We start from the raw sequence: 20,886 nt of genomic DNA, 5'->3' as shown, positions 1-20,886 counted from the left end.
CGGGAAGTCGCTATCTGCGCAGGTGCGGAATCCCTGCGTAGGTAGATACGAGTGCAGAATATGTATAAATCAAACACACGAGCAATAACCGAAATACGTTATATTGATAACCGAACACGTGACTCGAGGTCACTATTACAGACTCTGACTTGTAAACACGTAACTCACTGATACACGAAATGAACTAGCTCTCAAAACGCTCAACTCATTAACCCTAAACTGTTACGGCTGAACAGTTTAAATAAGCACGACAACTTCGCCTCAGGCGAAGTTGTCCATAACTTCGCTTGTTCAACAAGTTCGCCTGAGCGAACTTGTTGACAACTTCGCACATACAAAAACATAAACATAATCATAAACATAATTACATTACAGACTCGATTACAAATGGTAGACTTTGAATTACTGACACACATGTACCAACAAACAGCAGTTACGAGTTTTAACTTAATAAAATAACTTCCAACCCTAATTTCACTGCATTCTGAACCGAAAACTGCCGATCTTCAACTATTTTGCGAATTTCTTCATCAAATCTTCGATTCTAAACCTAAGGTATGTTAATTGCATTACTCAAATTCGTCATTCTAGGTTTAGATTAACCCTAAAATCACTCAAATCGACCAAATCGGGTCAAAACACGAAAAGGGTATGGGTTAATTTTCTTGCATTTGATGAATAGATTGTTGAATGTTTAATGGTTAGGGTTTAATTGAAAGAAACAATTCGGGTTTTGGGTATTGGCATAAATACCCGACCCACCATTAAACCAATTTGATATACCCGGTTAGGAACGAGGGTTCGAGTCTGAGTAAGTTAGAAATCAATATTAAAAAACACGAGCCGTGCCCAAACCAACACGAGTCGTGGTCAACCAAAAGTCAAGCATCAAAGGAACTGAACCAGAAGCAGCAGCACGGGGTCGTGCTTCTGAAAGCACGCCACCGTGCTTTGCTCTCTGTTTCAGCAAAATGAAAATTTTTCATGAGTTTTGACTAATTTAAGTGTAAATTGCAGATGGCTGAGTATGGGGAAGACGTTCATGCATGCCTAGTCTTTGGAAACCGTTAGACAAAGGACCGTTCGGCAAACGAAAGATTAACGTACCTCAACAATAGATATCCAGAAGCCCACTTCCGTGCATGTGAAAACACCCTAAGACACGTAAACCAATGGGACCGCTATCAAAACATTGTAGAGCGGCCTTGGAGACGGGTTTTTAACCAGACAGGGGATTCAGTGACGAAACTAACAAAAGAATTCCTAACCTCATTCAACATGAAGAAGAAAAAGTTCGACATGTGGGATACCAAGGCAATCGAATTCCGATGTGGAGGTATTTGGCATACAACTTATGTCATTCAACTGGGAATTGATTTGGGTATTTACACGGCCGAGGAAACTGACACCGATATCTGGTTCGAAGCAAAATCAACATTTACGTATGAGGGTGACGATGATGAAGCCTAAGCGGGTCTCATAAGGGAAGAAGCTTGGGAACAATTAAGTTATGGAACAACAACGTACAGTCCAAGCGTTTCTAAAAGCACAGCACTGCGTGACCCGCTGATGAGGTACATCCACCGTTTGTTGAGTCATACCATCACAGCTCGGGGTCAGAGCGAAGGGGTTGTCAACCTAAAGGATCTTTGGGCATTGTACTGCATGAAAAACAAAGTACCATGCAATATCACGATGCTATTTTGCAAACTTTTCATATCAAATGCTACTGCCCGAGGGAAATCCCCGATCTTCGGTGGCCCCTGGATCTACAACCTCTACAGGGCCTATGGTGCAGACACAGAGGGAACTCCAAGCCCAAACACGATAGCTCTCAACCTTGACTACTGTGAAAGCATGCAGATGGTTCAGCAAATAAGCCCGGGTTTGTGGAGATTTTGTGACAAGAACAACCAAGTTTGGGACCCAGAAGACCCGTCAGAGATGATGATACAGGATGTGCATGAGAGACGACAGTCACCACCCAGACAACAACGCCGCCGCACCTAACATCAGAGAGGAGGCCCATCTTCATCAGGGGCCGGCCCCAGTTCGTCACATGATAGCCGATACTCTTTCGAGGGTATATTTGGACTTATTGATCAATTCTCATCTAACACTACCGCCTCATTTAACAGGATTACAGAGCAGATGACTGCCTCGGATGCACAGTGAGCAGCCGAATATGCGAAGACAAGGCAAGAGATTGATCGTTTGGACTATCGCATGGACAGGCAGTGGGGACTATTTGACCTGGATGCGGGTAACTGATGACTGGCGGCACTGGTAGGTCGGGCACAGGCGCGGGTTGGCAGTATTTTATGAACTTATTATGTGTGTTTTGAACAATTTACTTTTCGTCGCACTTGTTTGATTGTTTTTTATGTTGGTTTGGATATTTTATGGCCGTGGGTGCCAAAGACATTATGCTAGGTACTAATTTGGCCCGATAGGGCAAGGGATGGATGATTCCATACCCAATTTTCAGTAGTTTATGCTTGGTTGTTTGTGGATGTTTGCAGTTTTATATTATACAGGTACAAAAACAGGAAAACAGACGAAAAACAGGGGACGCTCTGTCGAAATTTCGTTAAACCATAGGGAAGTAACTCTCCATTTTTACCCAAGATACTCAATTAAAATTTTATTTTATTTTTTGCATGAATCTTATCACATTGAGGACAATGTGAGATTCAAGTATGGGGAGGGGAATTACTTGACCAATTGTTTGTCCAACTAATTACAAAAATTCTCTAAACAAATATTTTTGCAGCAAATAAAGATTACTCTAAAACCTAAAGAGAAAACCAAGAAATTTTTTTGCAAACAACCAATCATTACATAAAAGTGAAAAAGTAAGAAGAAGTTTTGTAATATTAAGAATAAGTTATGCAAAATATGGCGTTAATACCCAATTCCTCCGTTACTGTGAGATAAACCTCATGCCATATAAATAATTTTTTCGAAGGCTTTGAGTGAGTCATATGTTTCGTGTGATTTAGAACTTATCGCAATTATTCATTTCAAGACCGCACGAAGCGTTGTATAAGGAAGAAGGTAATATTTACACAATTCCATCAAACCCATTACCAAATTACAAAACCCAAAAACCCGATCACTTTATCCATTTTCAACGGTAAAATACAACACTGGTCTTTTACCGGAAGACCCTAAAGAACTGGAAATGCATTCTTTCGATTTAAATTTCCTTTGCTGCATACACTTCACAAAACCTAGGTTGCATCCAGAACCTAGGGAGAGAATCTTTCTCTTTAGCAATGAGGTGAAGAAAAAGTGGCGCCAAAACGAACAAAGGCCGCCATTCTGTGGAATTTCCAAAAACGCAATAAAGAGAAGAGCAAAAAGATATGAACGATGCTTAGGTTGCGGAAACTGGTCCCACGAAGGAAGATGTGGAAAAAGCCAAACTCAGTCTTAGCATGAATATACCGAACTAATGAGGGTGGGGGCTATTAGGCTCAAAGTCGAACGATCCATTAGAGTTGGAAGTCATATTCAGAATAGGATTGAGGAAGAATTGATCCACGTCCTCGATAAAACTGGTCTTGACGATCTGACCTTAAAAGAGTCATTAGGTATATATTAAAAAAAACTCTCAGAGAAAAGGAGCTAACCAATAAAGACATCTCAAACTCCCAAAAAACAGTGGAAGTTGTATTTACCATTAACCCTTGAACCGCCACAAAATACCAATCCCTACTCACACTAAACCAAAACCCTTTTTACCTTCTGATCTATGCAACCCTTCAAAAGGTGGAGATTTAAACTTGTTACAAGCTTATTTATCACAGGTTGCATTTTGGTTAAAGAGTGTTCACATACATACATCACAGGTATGATCAGATATAAAACCGAGTGTGAGTGAACATGGTGAGAACGTGACGTTTTGCATAAATGGAAGCCCATAAGAACAAAAGTTCTCTCTTATTTATCACTAACATAAAGATTGGTTATTTTGTTTTATCTTCTTGGAACTCACTTAAGGAATTGCTATAATCTAAATTTGCTGTTTTTAGAGGATATTTATAAGAAGATTGCTTGAGGACAAACAATGTTCAAGTGTGGGGATGTTTGATGTACATAGAAATATACATATTTTCGGCATCAAACAATCTCTAAAAGCTGCGATTTCTATCTAATAACATAGCATAAAAGACTACTTATCATAATAAAACATAATTTCAGGTGAAACCATGCCCCAAACGAAGAAACCAGCAAAAAGACGAAGAAAAACAGAAGAAAACACAAGAAAACAAAGAAACATGCCCCCATGCCTCAAGAAACACGCTCCCATGCTTTTAAAACAAGAAAAGACAAAATCTGGAAGCAAAAGCACGGGGTCGTGCTCATCATACACGGGGCCGTGGACGAGAGTACAGAAAAGACAAAGAAGAATTTAGCACATGTCACTAAAAAACACGGGGCCGTGCTCATCAAGCACGGAGCCGTTGCCAGCTCACAGAAAAGACAAAACAAATCTGGCACATGTCATAAAAATGCACGGGGGCGTGCTCATCAAGCACGGGGTCGTGCCTCACCATCCAGATTGCCTATAAATAGTGGCTCATGTTGCACTCATTTGGTGTGCCTTGAAAAGAATTCTCTCCGGTTTTCACTTATTAAAACACACACTAACACTCACTTTGAAGATCTAGTGAAGAGTTTGAAGGCTTGGAGGTCATCACCATTAATCATCATAATCAACCATCATTACCATCATTAAGAAGAAAGATTCATCTACATTTGGTTAGATTGTTCCAAGTTTAATCATGTATTTGTTATTATCAATCATCTTAATGTTTATCATTATGCTCATTATGAGCTAAACTCCTTTTTACCATCTAAAATCTATGAAGAAGCTTTGTTTTACTTGATAATTAATCAAGATATGTGATGTAGTCTAGTAAAGTATATGGTTATATTACAATTATCTTTAAATGAGAAATGTTTCACCATCTTAAATCACTAATTCAAAGTTGGTGGTTGTCAATCTCATTGGCAATCGTTCATGATCGATTCATGTTCTTGAAAGATAGAAATACTTTGATACATTATCGAAACAAGGATCCTTATATTGTACTTAGAAATGATGAGATATAAGCTATGGTGTATTTTTCTAACCCTTGGTAATCCGAAAATGGATTTGCTTAGGATATCAAATTAGTTAAAGAAACCATATGTTAACGGAATGTGTAATTATAACCTACATAAATCAACCAAGGGGAGGTTGTGTGATGAACTACAACCACCCGAAGTTGTTAGAATTGGTATTCGAGAAATTGAAGTCAATCCTAATCGTTCTACTTTACGAAACTACTTGCCAACTTAAATTGACATCATTGAGATGGTATGACATTAGGAAAGGGTGGACTTTAAAATGCGCATATCATCTCCTTAGTGCCAAAGATGCTCACTTAAGGTTTAAGAAGCTATCTATCATATATTGCCACGGCAAGTTTATCACATGTCTACATATTAATTATCAATGATAAAATGGAGTGGATTCTTGATCTTAGATGGTAACCTAAGCATAATTGAACAACTCGTTTAGAATTTCTTGTCTTGGTCACCTATATATTATATATAAGTATTTACATTTTGTAAAAAGTTCAAAAATTAACCCCAAAATGATTAAAACCTCCGATTAAAGTAAAACAACGATTCATTATTAGAAACATTTGTGTCCACGGATCGATACTTGGTTCTTACCAATACTATCCTACATATGCGATAAGTACACTTGTCTATTTTGTGTGTGTTTAGTCTTTGTAGAAATCACATTTATAAATTTAAAACACAATCTTGTGCAAAAACAAATCATTCCATCCTTTATATTTGACTACCACACACGCAAGCACATCAATGGTTGAACAGTTTCTCCTCAAATATTTTCCACCCGATAAAACTGCCAAATAGCAAGCCAGCATTACCGGATTCCGAACCGATGATGATGAATCGTTACACGCAGCATATGAAAGATACAAAAGTCTTCTAAGAAGATGCCCACATCATGAACTGAGCGTATGGTTACAAGTACAAACTTTCTTTGACGCCCAATCCAGTCAAAACAAACAGGCCATCGACCAGATCGCTGGTGGAGACCTGGGATCCAAATCACCTAACGAAGCATTTGAAGTCCTGGAGAAGGCCACAAAGAAGAGTTTCTCTTACAACCCACCAAGATCTACACCTACCCATAATGGAATGCACCACGTTGATTCCAACACTCTTGTCACAGCACAGCTTGAAGCCCTTTCTAAGAAATTCGAACAACTTCAGGCCGAACTATCAAAAACCAGACTCACCTGTGACACTTGTGGAGGAAATAATAAGGCGAGTAACTGTAAACAAGTCATCATGGCCATGGAAGAAGTCGATTTAATCGCTCAACAGAACAACGCTTTCAGCAACAGCTACAACCCAGGATGGAGAAACCACCTGAATTTCAGATGGAAGGACGGAGGTAACAATCAACCCTTATCCACATTCGAAAAAAGACCGATGAATCAATCCTTCTAGCCTAAACCTCAATTTCAAGATCAAAGTTCTAGTAGTCATCAAAACCCAAGCTACTCGAAGATCGAAGAAATGTTAATCCAACTCATGACCAAAACTAACAAAGCAGAGAAGAAGGCCGACTCAAGAGCCGTTGATATCAACGGAGTATTATTAAAACATGAAGCCGATCTCAAAAGTCAACAAGCATCACTTCAGAATCTAGAAACTCAAATCGGACAAATTGCCCGACAATTATCCGAAAGACCACCTGGCACTCTTTCAAGCAACACAATCACCAACCCGAATGCGACAGCTAACGCTGTTACACTCAGAAGCGGTACGACCACTGTTGCCTCACCAACTTTAGACTCAGTTATGGAAAAGAGGTCTCCTGATGAAACACAGGAGAGACTGGCCCCAACAAGCACAGTACAGCCCAAGGAGTCAGTCCGAACTTATGTTCCACCTATTCCATATCCTGGAAGACTGAAGCATGAACGATTGGAAGCTCAGTACGGGAAGTTTCTAGAACTCTTTAAGCAACTCCATATCAACATCCTTTTTGTCGAAGCCATCGCTCAGATGCCAAAATATGCCAAGTTTCTCAAAGAAGTGCTGAAAAACAAAAGGAATCTGGAGGAGCTCTCACATATCACTCTAAGTGAAGAATGTTCAGCTGTCCTCCAAAGCAAGCTGCCAACAAAATTCGTTCGAGTGTCTGCTTGCATGAACTTGCTACATCAGTGAAGTTGTCGCCTTAATAAAATGTAAGTTTATGATTTCCTTTATACCCACAAGTGATAGTTATAATCAAAATGCCTACTATTGGTGCCATGTGTTTTGTTTTACTCGCAGGTCCCAAGTTTATTGTTATTATGCTATTGGCTAATGCCGTAGTCAACAACTAGCTCGCGCAACTGGGAATGATACAGTTTTGAACCTCTAGCATTCTGAACTCAACTATTAATGGATATGGTTTTTTGTTGCTAGCGCGCAGAACTAATATGATCTAGTGGCTTAGGTTGTAATTACATAATATCTCTATGTTGTGTGCTTGCCTAGCAGAAACCAGACTTGGAATGTTTGGAGATGTGTTTGAAACCGTTAATATAATATCTAGTAACCAAGTTTAGTTAATTAGTTATGATATATTGAATAACTTTCAAGTCTATACATATGCGAATATGAGTGAATGGTCACATGCAAACTAAAAAAAAGAGGTTGAAACTTGAATGCAAACTAAATAAAAAAGAGGTTGAAACTTGAAAGTCACCTAGTTATATGGTCACATTTGTCTTGATCATCCGTGGGAAAATGAATCTAATCACATATGAATCAAAAGGTAAATGATCTTATTTACATTTCTTTTTGACTTTTTGTATATTCTTCATTGTCACATCACCAACAAATCGTCAGCCAAACCATTTCACCATTGTTAAAAGAGGTAGTGCTAAGTGGAGCTGTTCAACCGCTCGAACTCGCTCGCTGCTTGTTTAGAATTTGCTCGGAAAATACTCGCTCGTTTCTTCGCCCGATTGTAAACGAGCTTATTTGGTTCGACTTGAATATTGTTAATTCATTATATAGGGTACTCATAAATATATATTTTGTTTTAATAATTATTTTGAATATTAAAAGTCTGAATAGTAATGTAAGTTCCCGCGGGGCGTCGCCGATCGATACGAGATCCGCACGAGGTCTAGGAGTGCAGAATCCTCCTAGACTCGTTTAATGGTGTAGAAGACGAAGAACACGATTACACACATACAAACACACGAACAAACACACGAATGGGATAAACACATCTGCAGATCTTTTATATAGTAACCGAAGCACATTACATACCAAACACGAAAACAAATGACGGCCGACCCGAGGTGAGCTCTACCTCGGGCCGTCCCACATGACTCTCCCTCTCGGTTTCTCTCTAGACAAATAAACTGATCACAAAACTCTAATTTTCTAGATACTCAAACCTAAACAAGACACATATATATATAGACAAAATAACTTCGCGGGCTTGGGCTTGGGCCAGTAGGCGAAGTTGTTATAACTTCGCCTATGGCGAAGTTGTTCTAACTTCGCCTATGGCAGAAGTTGTTACAACTTCGCCTATGGCGAAGTTGTTCTAACTTCATACTTCATTTCCGCGGATCAGAATTGCATAGCGACGCTCACAAAATGCACCAACAGACTCCCCTTTGACCGTTGCTCTCAATTCTAACAAACACAAAAGATCATCTGTTACAAAACATGCACCAACAGACTCCCTCTTAACTGATGATCTTCTGTTTGCTCTTCAACAAGCCGTGTCTGAAACTGTCTTGTAGCTTCACAAATCTACCAATCACCCAGCGTCTTCCATATCAGATCTCCCCTTCAGTGTAAGCTTCTCCGACTATATAGATTGAGGTCTTTGAAATGCATGCATCCCCGTGCCTAATTGATTATCTCAACCAATCACGTGAGTCCTTCTGACTTCACAACCCGTGAAGTTCTTCTAACTTCACCAACACGTGAAGTTGGGCTCCCTCCACAACTTCACCAACACGTCGGCATACGATAAGGTTTAATCTTCAACTACTCAACATCAAGTGATCAATTTCATCACAAAACCACCTTGACAGAATCTAACACACATGACCATTAATTAATCCGAAGCATCTTCAATCACCAGGGATAACGATCAAGAACATAAACACTTTAATTCCCGATTAAATCCAACTTGTTCCAGAATTTTCACTTTAATAAATAAGCATCACGTTTCAGGATCCAATTCTCGAACGCCTTGAAAATAACATAAATAATATGCTCTGACCGCAATCCAGTAATGACAAAAACCTTCAGTTCAATTTGACTTTCTTCAGTTGGTCAACCTCGAACAACAACTATTTCATTGCCCACAAACACCCAAATATGTGTCAACATCCAGTTTCAATCAATATCCCATTCACAACCTCAACTCCATATCCAGAGTTGACACGTATTTGTTCACACGTACGACCAGGAGATAACAAGTTTCACTCGTTGACGGAACAACGTCTTCGGTCTCACAATAATCGTGTACACCTGGCCATACAGACGAAAACTCCAAACAATTTTTTTTTTAATTTTTTTTTTATACCTTCGCCTAAAAGTCAACTTCGCCCCTCCTTAACTTCGTCTGTCCATAACTTCGCCTGAACCCTAAAATTTAAGCGACAACTTCGCCTGAACCCCATAACTTCGCCTGCGGCGGCTGTTCGGCCAAAAACGCATCAGAAACGTGCCAGAAACACCAAAACGCATATCTCGAACCATAGCATAAGAGCCTAAGGCTCTGATACCAATTGTAAGTTCCCGCGGGGCGTCGCCGATCGATACGAGATCCGCACGAGGTCTAGGAGTGAGGAATCCTCCTAGACTCGTTTAATGGTGTAGAAGACGAAGAACACGATTACACACATACAAACACACGAACAAACACACGAATGGGATAAACACATCTGCAGATCTTTTATATAATAACCGAAACACATTACATACCAAACACGAAAACAAATGACGGCTGACCCGAGGTGAGCTCTACCTCGGGCCGTCCCACACGACTCTCCCTCTCGGTTTCTCTCTAGACAAATAAACTGATCACAAAACTCTAATTTTCTGGATACTCAAACCTAAACAAGACACATATATATATAGACAAAACAACTTCGCGGGCTTGGGCTTGGGCAAGTAGGCGAAGTTGTTATAACTTCGCCTATGGCGAAGTTGTTCTAACTTCGCCTATGGCAGAAGTTGTTACAACTTCGCCTATGGCGAAGTTGTTATAACTTCGCCTATGGTGAAGTTGTTCTAACTTCGTACTTCGTTTCCGCTGATCAGAATTGCATAGCGACGGTCACAAAATGCACCAACAAGTAATTATAATATCTTTTAATTATTGAATATTTATAAGTACTTTAATAAAAGATAATTATATTTAGTTTCTAATATTTCAATATTAAAAATAATTATAAAAATAAGTTATATATTTGTGCATATATACTTATATAAATAATTATTTTTTTAATTATTAATTGTTTTATACATTATATCCAATTTCAAACTTTAATTTTATCAAAGTTATAAGCTGCTACTAGTTATTCTAAAAACTACTAATTTATTTTCATGCACATCATACTCAAATTTAAACTTGTTCTTTACAACTTTATAATTTAAGGGAAAAAGAAAAAAAGTAATGCTCCGAACTCGCTAGAAAATAGTCGGTTCAGTTTTGGCTCGGTTCGATTTGACACGAGTCAAAAAACGAGCAAACCCTCGCTCGGTTCGGCTAGGCTCGTGAACAGCCCTAGACTGCAAAGTTGCTAACCGCTTAATGGGTTAAGGCACTTAAGAGGTGGTGTCACTAGAGGTAGAGATGCACAAAAAAAGCGGAACTCGATCCTACCCATATGGTACGTATAGGGTATGCATTTCAGTTCCAAAATCGTACTCGAAACCGGACCTGATTTGTACCCACTAATACCCGAAACCCGGAATAGGTTTCATACCCGGAACCGGGTTCTTCCACTACCCGATCTATACCTGAAGTTACCTGAAAAATACCCTTAAAGCATGCCAACTCTTAAAAATCCAATCTATACCCGAAAAAAGAAAACCCGATACAACCCCGAAAATTAGGTTTTTTCAATACCCATGTAACATCCCGAATTTTATATTAATAAATAAAAGAAGTCCATGATTTAAAAATGAGTGTTAATATTTAATTAATATTAAATATAGAAAGAATCATGGACTTGGGTAATTACATGGATTAAGATGGTGGGATGGGCCTTAGGTCCATGGGCTTTAAGGGACATAAATACCCCTTAAACCATCCTAAAACCCTAACTTCCCATTCCATCTTTCCATAATCCCTACACACACCCAAAACACACACACAACCCGAACCAAGATCCGGAGACGAGAACCCGAGCTTGTTGGTGCTAGATCGTCGTGACGGACCAAAGCAACATCAAAGACCAGCTCGTTTTCGTGTTCGACTCGTTTAAGGTACGTTTAGGATCGGAAATCATTTAATTAGGTTCGGATTCATCTTGAAATCATAGATCTGTCTTAGTATGGTAAAAACGAATCCAACGAGGCCAAACTTACTGAAATTGATTACAGATTGATAGGTTAATCGTTAGCATGAAAAACCCGTATGTATATACATGAATCGCAGCCTGTAAACCCGATGTTTTGAATGATTGAATGGTTAGGGTTTGTAGGCGCTGCTTAGACGATTCCGTTGATACCTAAATCGATTTGTTTGGTTAAGAAACGATGATGATTTTGGGGATTAAGGACGAACAGCGGCGGCTGCTGCACAACTTCGCCTAAGCTAAGTTCGCCTGATGAGAACTTCGCCTAAGTTAAGTTCGCCTGATGAGAACTTCGCCTAAGCTAAGTTCGCCTGATGAGAACTTCGCCTATGCTTAAGTTCGCTTGATGACAACTTCGCCTATGCTAAGTTCGCTTATTGTTAAGTTCGCTTAGTGATAAGTTCGCTGGAATTAGCAAATTAGAAAATAAATTAAAAACCTAATGAAAAATGTGTTAAGACAGTTAATGGAAATAAAATTTTTCCAAGCTGACCTAGCAGCTCGACCTTAGCCAGGGGCTTTGCCCCTTGGACCCTGCTAGGGGCTGCCGCCCCTAGAACCCCGCTGCCAGGGGCGCTGCACCCGGACCCCCGTTCGTTGTGGGTTATATAAAGATAGAAATACAACATGAGTAGTAGTAGTTAATTGATACGTGTAACCTATATACAGTTAGCAGAACACATTTAAAGAGAGGAACCACGATAAACGGAGAAAGGAACCGCATTCAGGTGAGTTTCTAGCCCCATTCCTTGTTATGTTTTTCGGGGCTGTGTGCATACTCGATGTGATTAGTTAATACACTTACCTTAAGTGGTAAGTGTATGCCATATATGATATATGTGATAGATATGAATGATTGATTTTCGGTACGCGAACGATCTTCGGATATTGCGCATACTGTCAGGTTGTAAACAAAGATATGAATGTTATAAATGAATGATGTATGATCGTTTTGAATGAATGCTTGTCGGGACGTGAACGATCTTCGGATATTGCACGGACCGACAAGAAGTACGATAAATGAATGAGGTGAAGAACGCCTAGAGTGTTCTTATGTTATAATGTAATTATTGTATATATGAAGTATGTGTATACAGGTACACGAATGGTATGTGAGTTCTACGTTCGACATAGTAAGTTAGGATGGCAAATCCCTCTAGCTTCTATTGGACATAGACTTGGCAGGTGAGGGCGTAGTTAAGGACTGCGGGCCTTATACGTGATATAGGTGATAGATGTAAACGTAGATGGGGACGGTGGGCCTTATACGTGTTACAGATAATAGACGACAACGTAGTTAAGGACTGCAGACCTTATACGTATATAGATAGGCATCAGCATAGGAAAGGACTGCGGACCTTATACGTGCTGTAATTGTATTGTGGTAGCATAGGGGAGGACTGTGGACCTCGTACGTGCTATGAATTAGGTTGCAACATAGGGAAGGACTGTGAAACTTGTACGTGTTGTGGATGTAGGATGGTATAGGGAAGGACTGCAGACCTTGCACGTACCATGAATGGTGAACATAGGTAAGGACTAAGGACCTTTTACGTGTTCACGACCCTGAGTACAGGTATAGACGGCGGACTATGAACGTACTCTCAGTAGACTGAGGTTAGGGATTGTAGATATGTATGTATGTACGGTAGTAGGGTAACGGATTGAGTATGGCTATGTATCTTCGGATATGTATGTATGTGTATGTATTGTGTGGCGTCCGATTAACTAGAACTCACTCAGCGTAGCTGACTTTTAGTATACACGCAGATGAGTGGAATGAGACAGCTAGCTTGAGTGGGCACATGGTGGGTGAATAGGAGACTGGCATCTGAAGACTCAAAATGTTTTAATGTTAATTGACGTTTATTTTGAAAGACAATAATGTTTAATTAAGGCAAGTTTTGGATTTCTGTAATGTTTTATGAAAGTTTTTATATTCCGCGAAAGTTTTAATTAACTCTGATTTGTAAGAACTGTGTTTATGAGTAAATCCGACGCTAAAGTAGGGCTACCGGGTTTGGGGCCTTACAACCCAGAAATAGAGTATTATAATACCCGGTATTTGAAATGCATACCTATTCGTACCCCACGGGTAGGGTCGGGTTCGGGTATTAAAAACATGAGTATAAAAAACCTGGTTCTGAGTTTTTTTACAGGTCCGATTCCGGGTTCGGGTTTTTTGTTCACCTCTACATTCACTAAGTCACAACTTTAATCCAACCAATTAATTTAAATGCTCACATTTGTACGAAAATGGATTAAATCCGGATCTAAGCTTTTATTAAGGCTCATTTAATAAACGAGATCGAGCGCAATCTTCACGTATAAGGTTCAAGCCGGCTCGCGAACCTAAACGAGCTAATTTTGTATATATTAATCGTTGTTAATATATATAAACATATGATAGATAAATTAATAATATATAAAATTATAAATATAAAAAAATAAAATTAAGTAAATAATAAATAATATACGAGTCAAACCTGAGATATAAGGTGAATATGGACTACTTGGAGGAGAATATTTTCTAATCAATTTTGCATTAAAGAAATTGAGTACATAAAGATGCTATATTACCACTTAATTGACTTAACTGAAACCATTACAATAATACCCTTGAACTATACATAAATTGCTAAACTAACCCTCATTCTAATAGAACTTGTCTATTGCATGATGGAGCCGAGCTCAAGCTCAGTTTATTTACGGGTTATTAGATTTCGTTCTCTCTTGATTTTTGTACCAATACTCAATATCTGCAAATATTGTTGTAAATGAAATCGAATAGCACGAGAACTTATTCATGTTCGTCCGTTAAAGTTGTGTCTGACAAATGGAGGCTCATGAACACTTAACCGAGCGAAATTCCGTGTTCGTTCAGTAAGAATTTGAGCTTGTTAGTGTCATTTCGTTAATTTTGTAAATGAGCATTAATGAACACCAACAAGCAGGATTAGCGGATACCAATGACATATATTAATTCAAGAGTAATAATCATTAGATAAACACAAAATCACCCAAAAAAGTTCAAAAGTATACAACACATAAAATACCAAAAAAAAAAACTTAATACGCTAATAAGCATATCATTATAGTAATATTAAAAATAAATAAATTCTAATAAACGAACATATACATGTTAGCAAGCGCAACCGGTACGTACTAGTTTTTAAAACTTAATACGCCACGGTTGGTTTCTTTACATCTTGTGTAATTGATTAAGTCTGTGTACAAAGTACAAAAATCTGTTTGACTCGATCAGTGTTCGTGTGTAATGTTTGATTTACATGTGATGTTATTTAATGTACTTTTGGGTTATATTTTCTGTTAAATTTGTATTTATATGAAATTACATGGTATATTTAACCTAGTTAAACATCACGAGGCATCTCAATCCTACCGGTTATACCATTTTTGAACCAAATCCGATACAAGCATTCGTTTTTAAAACATTTATAAAAATGAACACATTACCTAATGTTCATTTTGAATGAATGCAGCATATGTTTGTGTTATTAATTAAACTTTTGGTCGGAAAACTCGGAACGTTTGGAGCCCTTGTTTTAATAACAGAGAAATCACGTCGTTAATTTGCCTCACAGTTTGCTATAACATTAATCAATTACACCGAGTTAGTTAGTTAGTTATAAACTACTATAACTGACAGAATATATCTTTCATTTGAATGTGAGATATAATAATAGATTTATATTTTCCTATTAAATCGGTTAAGATTATATGATTTATGTTAAATTCATGCACTACGGTGAGAATATGGATGTAGAAGTTGGTACAGCTAGCCGGATGATCTTATACACATAATTTAAATGTTATCGGTAACAGTGTTTTGTCGCCTAGATGTAGGTATATCTGGACTTCAATGCCCAACATTACCCAAGTTCTCCAAAAGTGTATTCGGTGGAGCTTAGTTTTCATGGCAAAAGAATTCTAAAATATGCAGTCCCTCACAATGTCTAGCAGCTGCATATTGTGGTGTGCTTACCTGAGAAAGATTTGGAATTTCCACTTTCTCTCATTACTTCGTGTAACATCCTACTTTTGATAATAATAATAAATAAAAGGATATGTGTGTTATTTAAAAGTGTGTTGAGATTTAGTTAAGTTAAATAAAATAATAGAGTGTAGGCTTTGTTAATAAAAGATAGAATAAGGGATGGTGATGGACCTTAAATCCATGGGTTAAGGGTATATAAACCCCCTTAAACCTCCCTAATACCCTCATTCTTATCTTCTAGCATCATTACACACTCAAAAACACACACAAACACTCTTAAACCTTACGATCGTGATTCGAATCCTCTATTTAGAGAAGATTTTATTAGATCTTTAGCTATACAAGAAAGAAACCAGTCCATAGCTATACATGAAGATAACCCGTAGCCTAAAACGTCAAAAAAGGTACGTGATTTATGTACAAAGGTTGTGTTTTTAAGAACGATTTGCCCTAAGACTTGGTATTAAGGCAAATCGAGTATTTTTATACCATAAATATGTAAACTTGAAGTTAAAAGTGGACTTAATGAACTCGTTAGGATGTACAGTTCATGTAATAGCCCTAGATCTAGCTTAAACGGGTTGAAATCAATAATGGTTTAAATTTTATTGCTAAGTAAGCTAGATCTCGGTCAATGATAGAAATGAAAGCGTTTAAAATTATATGATATAATACAGAAATATGAGAATGGATGATTATTATATGTAGTAATAATGATATTAATACACTACAGTGGACGTATTCGAATGAAGAGTATTCGAATGGAAAACATTCGAATAGACAGAAAGAAAGGAAAGAAAGAAGGAAAAAGTTTTAGGTATCGTCTGATTCGAATGGAGGGTCCATTCGAATAGAAGGTTTGAATCGAACAGAGGGTTCATTCGAATAGAGGTTGGATTTGAATGGAGGATTTATTCGAACTGATGGTTTATTCTAATAGAAAGTCCATTCGAGTAGAATCTGTCATTTGAATAGAATGTCCATTCGAAGAGAATTTGTCATTCGAATAAAATCTGCCATTCGCATAGAACGTCCATTCGAATAGAATCTGCCATTCGAATAGAATCTTCCATCCGCATAGAACGTCCATTCGAATAGAATATGCAATTCGATTAGAACTGGGAATTCAATTAGATTATCTTAACCCCAGCTAGGGGCTCTACCCCTTGGACACTGCCAGGGGCTGCCGCCCCTAGAACCCCGCTGCCAGGGGCGCTGCCTTCGGACCCCCGTTCGTTGAGGGGTTACAATAACTTAGAAGTATGATATAGTTATAGATAATTAATTGATACTTGCAATTATTATACAGTTAGCCGTGCACAGCTAAAAGAAGGGTATTACTATAAACTCAGAAAGAAACAGGACCCAGGTGAGTTTCTAGCCCCATTTCCTTGTTATGTTTTCGGGGCTATGTGCATACTCAATGTGAATAGTTAATACACTTACCTTAACTGGTAAGTGTATGATATGTGAATGTGTATGATATGTGAATGTGTATGAAAGATATATGTAAGAGGTTAAGAGTATGTATGAAAGTATATAATGAAATGTGTATGTAAAGAAACGTATGTATGGTTGTATGGAAAGAATGGACCATACCCTAATAATATCTAAAATAGAAGGGACCAGACCCTAATAATATATGAGACAGGAGGGATCTGACTAGGGTTGTCACTTTTACTAGGGCTGGCATATCATGTATACCCGTACACGATAAGACACGAACACGATAAGACACGAACACGAAATGGGTATACCTGTACAAGACACGAAAACTTATCGTGTACCTGTAACCCAAACACGAACACGAACCTGTTAATACCTGGTATACACGATAATACACGATAGTACACGATAATAGTTGTTTAGAAACGCATATTTGACAACCTTTTAGCGAAACAAAAGCGACCAAAGTTCATAAAAGTCTTAAAATATAACATAAATCCATGCTCCTTAACAAATTTAAGACAAAAACACATAGAATTCTAATCAAAACATATATTGAAAACAATATCAAGTTCCAAGCTTCCTAGTTCCAATTGGGCTTTCTTCTCAAATCTTCAATTCCAAGCAATCAAACCTACACACAAAATAAGTATAGTCAATTAGTCATATTAATCATGGACAATTGGACATATTCATATAGTTTTATCAAGTAACATTATTAGAAAGTTTTAGAGTGAGGTACCTTAGGATTGTTCATTGTTTTTAGCGAGTAACACTATTTGAAGCATTTGGAGTTGGTACCTTAGCATTGTTCACCGAGTTTGAAGCATTTGATTCACAACTAATGTCAAGCGACATTATATCTTCAGTGAGCTCTTCCACACTAACTTTGTTAGAAGCTACAAAGTACAAACAAACATATACATTATAAAATTAATATAATATCATGTATAAAACTTATAAAAATCAAGCAAAGATGGACATTACAAAATTCTCCATGTAACCAATCTTTTATGCATATTAGAGCCTCAACGGTAGCTTTACTAAGTGAACTTCGATGTTCGGTAATCACTCTTCCACTTGAACTAAATGTCGACTTCTAAATCCATCGAGAAGTCATCTTCTAAATCAATTTGGATAGAATCACTCTCCGTCTAGAATGATTAAAGAAAAAATATATAAAGTTACACAAAAATAAAACCAAACTTGAACCAAAATAAGTATAGTTGAATCAACAAACATACCGTTGTTTTGGCTTTCTTATCCTTTGCCTTTTCCACCTTCTTTTGTGGGTTACTCATAATTACCTAAATAGTAAATACTAACAAATGTGAGCAATCAATAGTTCAAACCAAATAAGTGAAATAATTAAACTAAAACAACCCTAAAGATGGATTTTATAATCAAAAGTTCAAAACCAAATAAGTGAAATAATTAAAATAAAATAGCCCTAAAGATGGATTTTATATTTTTACCCAATCTGACAAACCCTTTGGTACAAAACAATAATATGAATTAATGACCGACTAAAGATGGATTTAACAATAACTTACCAAGGATGAATGATGAACGAAACTGGAGGTGACGGGTCACGGGTGAACGGAACTGACGAACTTTGTGTGAACTGGAGGCGACGGGTGAACGGAACTGAAGAATGAACGAACGATGAATCGATTTAGTAATAGCCTGAATGAATTATGAACGGAACAAACAATAACTTACCAATAACTTGGAGGCCGGAGAGAGTATGGACGGCTGGACGCGACGAGTGGAGGCCGGAGAGAGTGTGGCGGCAACGGGTTATGGCCGGCGATGGGCCGGCGACTGAGTTTGGTGATGGCTGGCGTGAGAGGATTTTGGTGTTGCGGCTGTAACTTCTGACTTGTAAAGAAGACTTAGGGTTGTGGATATTTTAATATGAGATATAACTATATATATTTTATATATATTTATTTAATTTTAAAAATAACTAGGTACTAACAGGTATCTAACAAGTAAACAGGTATTAGACCTGTTTAGACATGAAAATTAACAGGTAATTTCGTGTCTACCTGTTTAGTACACGAAACCTGTTAAGGTCTTACCCGTTACCTGTTAAAGTCGTGTAGGTACGTTTCATGTATTCGTGTCTCGTGTATGAATTGCCAGCCCTAACTTTTACCCGAAACCTGAAACCCAACCCGAGAAAACACGTACCCGAACCCGAACTAACCCGACCTGAAAAACCCGAACCCGAGAAAAGACTAACCCGAACCCGAACCGAAGTAATTCGGGTTGGTTTTCGGGTTTAATTTATAAGTTCCGGGTCAACCCGAATAAACTTTTAGTTTTGAAATTAAATATATTTTTAGGTATTATAGGCTTAGTATTAGCCACTAACGTTATCGTAATTTGATCCTAATCGATTGTTTTCATTACAACTATTATAGATTGATTGTTTATTGTTAATTAATGTTTTTCGTTTATTACTAATAGCTACCGTAATCGAACAACCAAATCATACCTGATTGAAGACGTTTATGGTTCGGGTTAGTTTTACTCTTCTTTTGGATTGTTTTATCAAGTTATGTTGGTTTATTATTTGATTATTTGCTTACGAGCAAAAAATAATACGTTGTTTTAATTTTAGCATTGCAGTTTTTTAATTTTTTTTTTGTTTTCTAGAATACCCGAAACCCGATTAACCCAACCCGAAAAAACCCGAACCCAAATTACCCAAACCCAAAAAACTCGTGAGGGATTCGGGTTGGGTTTCGGGTCAAGATTTAAAACTTTGAAACCCGAAGAACCCGACCCGAAAAACCCAAAACCCGAAAAACGAACCCGAAGAACACCCCTAGATCTGACCCTAATAATATCTGAGATAGAAAAGAAAGCGACCAGACCCTACTAATATTTGAGATGGTAAAAATAGTTATGCATGTAGTATGAAAGTATGAAGATATGAAAGAATGAAAGTATGTATGTATGAATGAAAGAAAGGTAACAGGTTAAGTATGTAATATGTATATTCGGATACGTATATATGTAAGTATATCTTAATTGAGACTAGAACTCAAAGCCTTTTGTTGGGAGTCATACACATTTGCTACTAGACCAATTAATTGTTATGTAATTAAGTTTAAACATTAAATATACATATCATTTTTCATAAAAAAACACATAATTTAAAAAATATATATATATCAGGCCTAACGGGTAGTCGGACATATGGTCGTCGACCACTCAGCCCCATGCCATGGCCGGCCCTGCACCCCGCTGTGGTTTAAGACCACCCGTATGTAAGGCCCCGTTCCCGGTACTTCACTTTAACGTCGGATTTACTCATAAACACAGTTCTACAAATCAGAGTTTATTAAAACTTTCGCGGAATATAAAACTTTAACCGTTTATTACAAAACATTTGACCTTTTCTTTAAAACCATAACATAAAATATCATATTTAAAACATCGTTTCTTCCATCTTCAGATGTCAGCCATTCAATCCATGCCATGTGTCATCCTCATACTAGCTCTTTAATCTGCTCTCCTGCGCGCATACTAAAAGTCAGCCACGCTGAGTGAGTTCTAGTTAATCAAGCAACTTATCATACAATCAATACATGCATTGATGTGTAGTGAAACACACTTACTTTCCGTATCATTTTTATCATGTTTTAATTACTTTTTAGTTTAATTATTAAGTTTTATGGTTTGTTTATGCTTGATATTACAAAGATGATTGTTTTTTTGTAGGTGATGAAGCTTGGTGGAAAAAAGAGTTAAATTGAAGAGTTT

At 37.6% G+C, this 20,886-nt stretch overlaps 1 protein-coding gene across 2 annotated transcripts in view; it reads left to right on the top strand.

The window, feature by feature from the left end:
• Positions 1–20,886, top strand: part of LOC143570123 (uncharacterized) — a 151,353-nt gene that overhangs the window by 118,314 nt on the left and 12,153 nt on the right. Inside the window, exon 5 of one of the 2 annotated variants that reach the window (XM_077055859.1) lies at positions 7,375–7,587. The exons of the other annotated variant lie outside the window; for it this stretch is intronic. The gene's annotated coding sequence lies outside the window, so the exon portion shown is untranslated. Of the gene's footprint in view, positions 1–7,374; positions 7,588–20,886 lie in introns of those variants that run through there. 2 annotated transcript variants of the gene reach the window in all.

Source organism: Bidens hawaiensis, unplaced genomic scaffold (assembly GCF_021521415.1).
Source record: "Bidens hawaiensis isolate Kalapana, Puna unplaced genomic scaffold, B.hawaiensis_p1.1 tig00024824_1, whole genome shotgun sequence".
Lineage (NCBI taxonomy): Eukaryota > Viridiplantae > Streptophyta > Magnoliopsida > Asterales > Asteraceae > Bidens > Bidens hawaiensis.
This window is presented reverse-complemented; position numbering and strand designations above follow the sequence as displayed.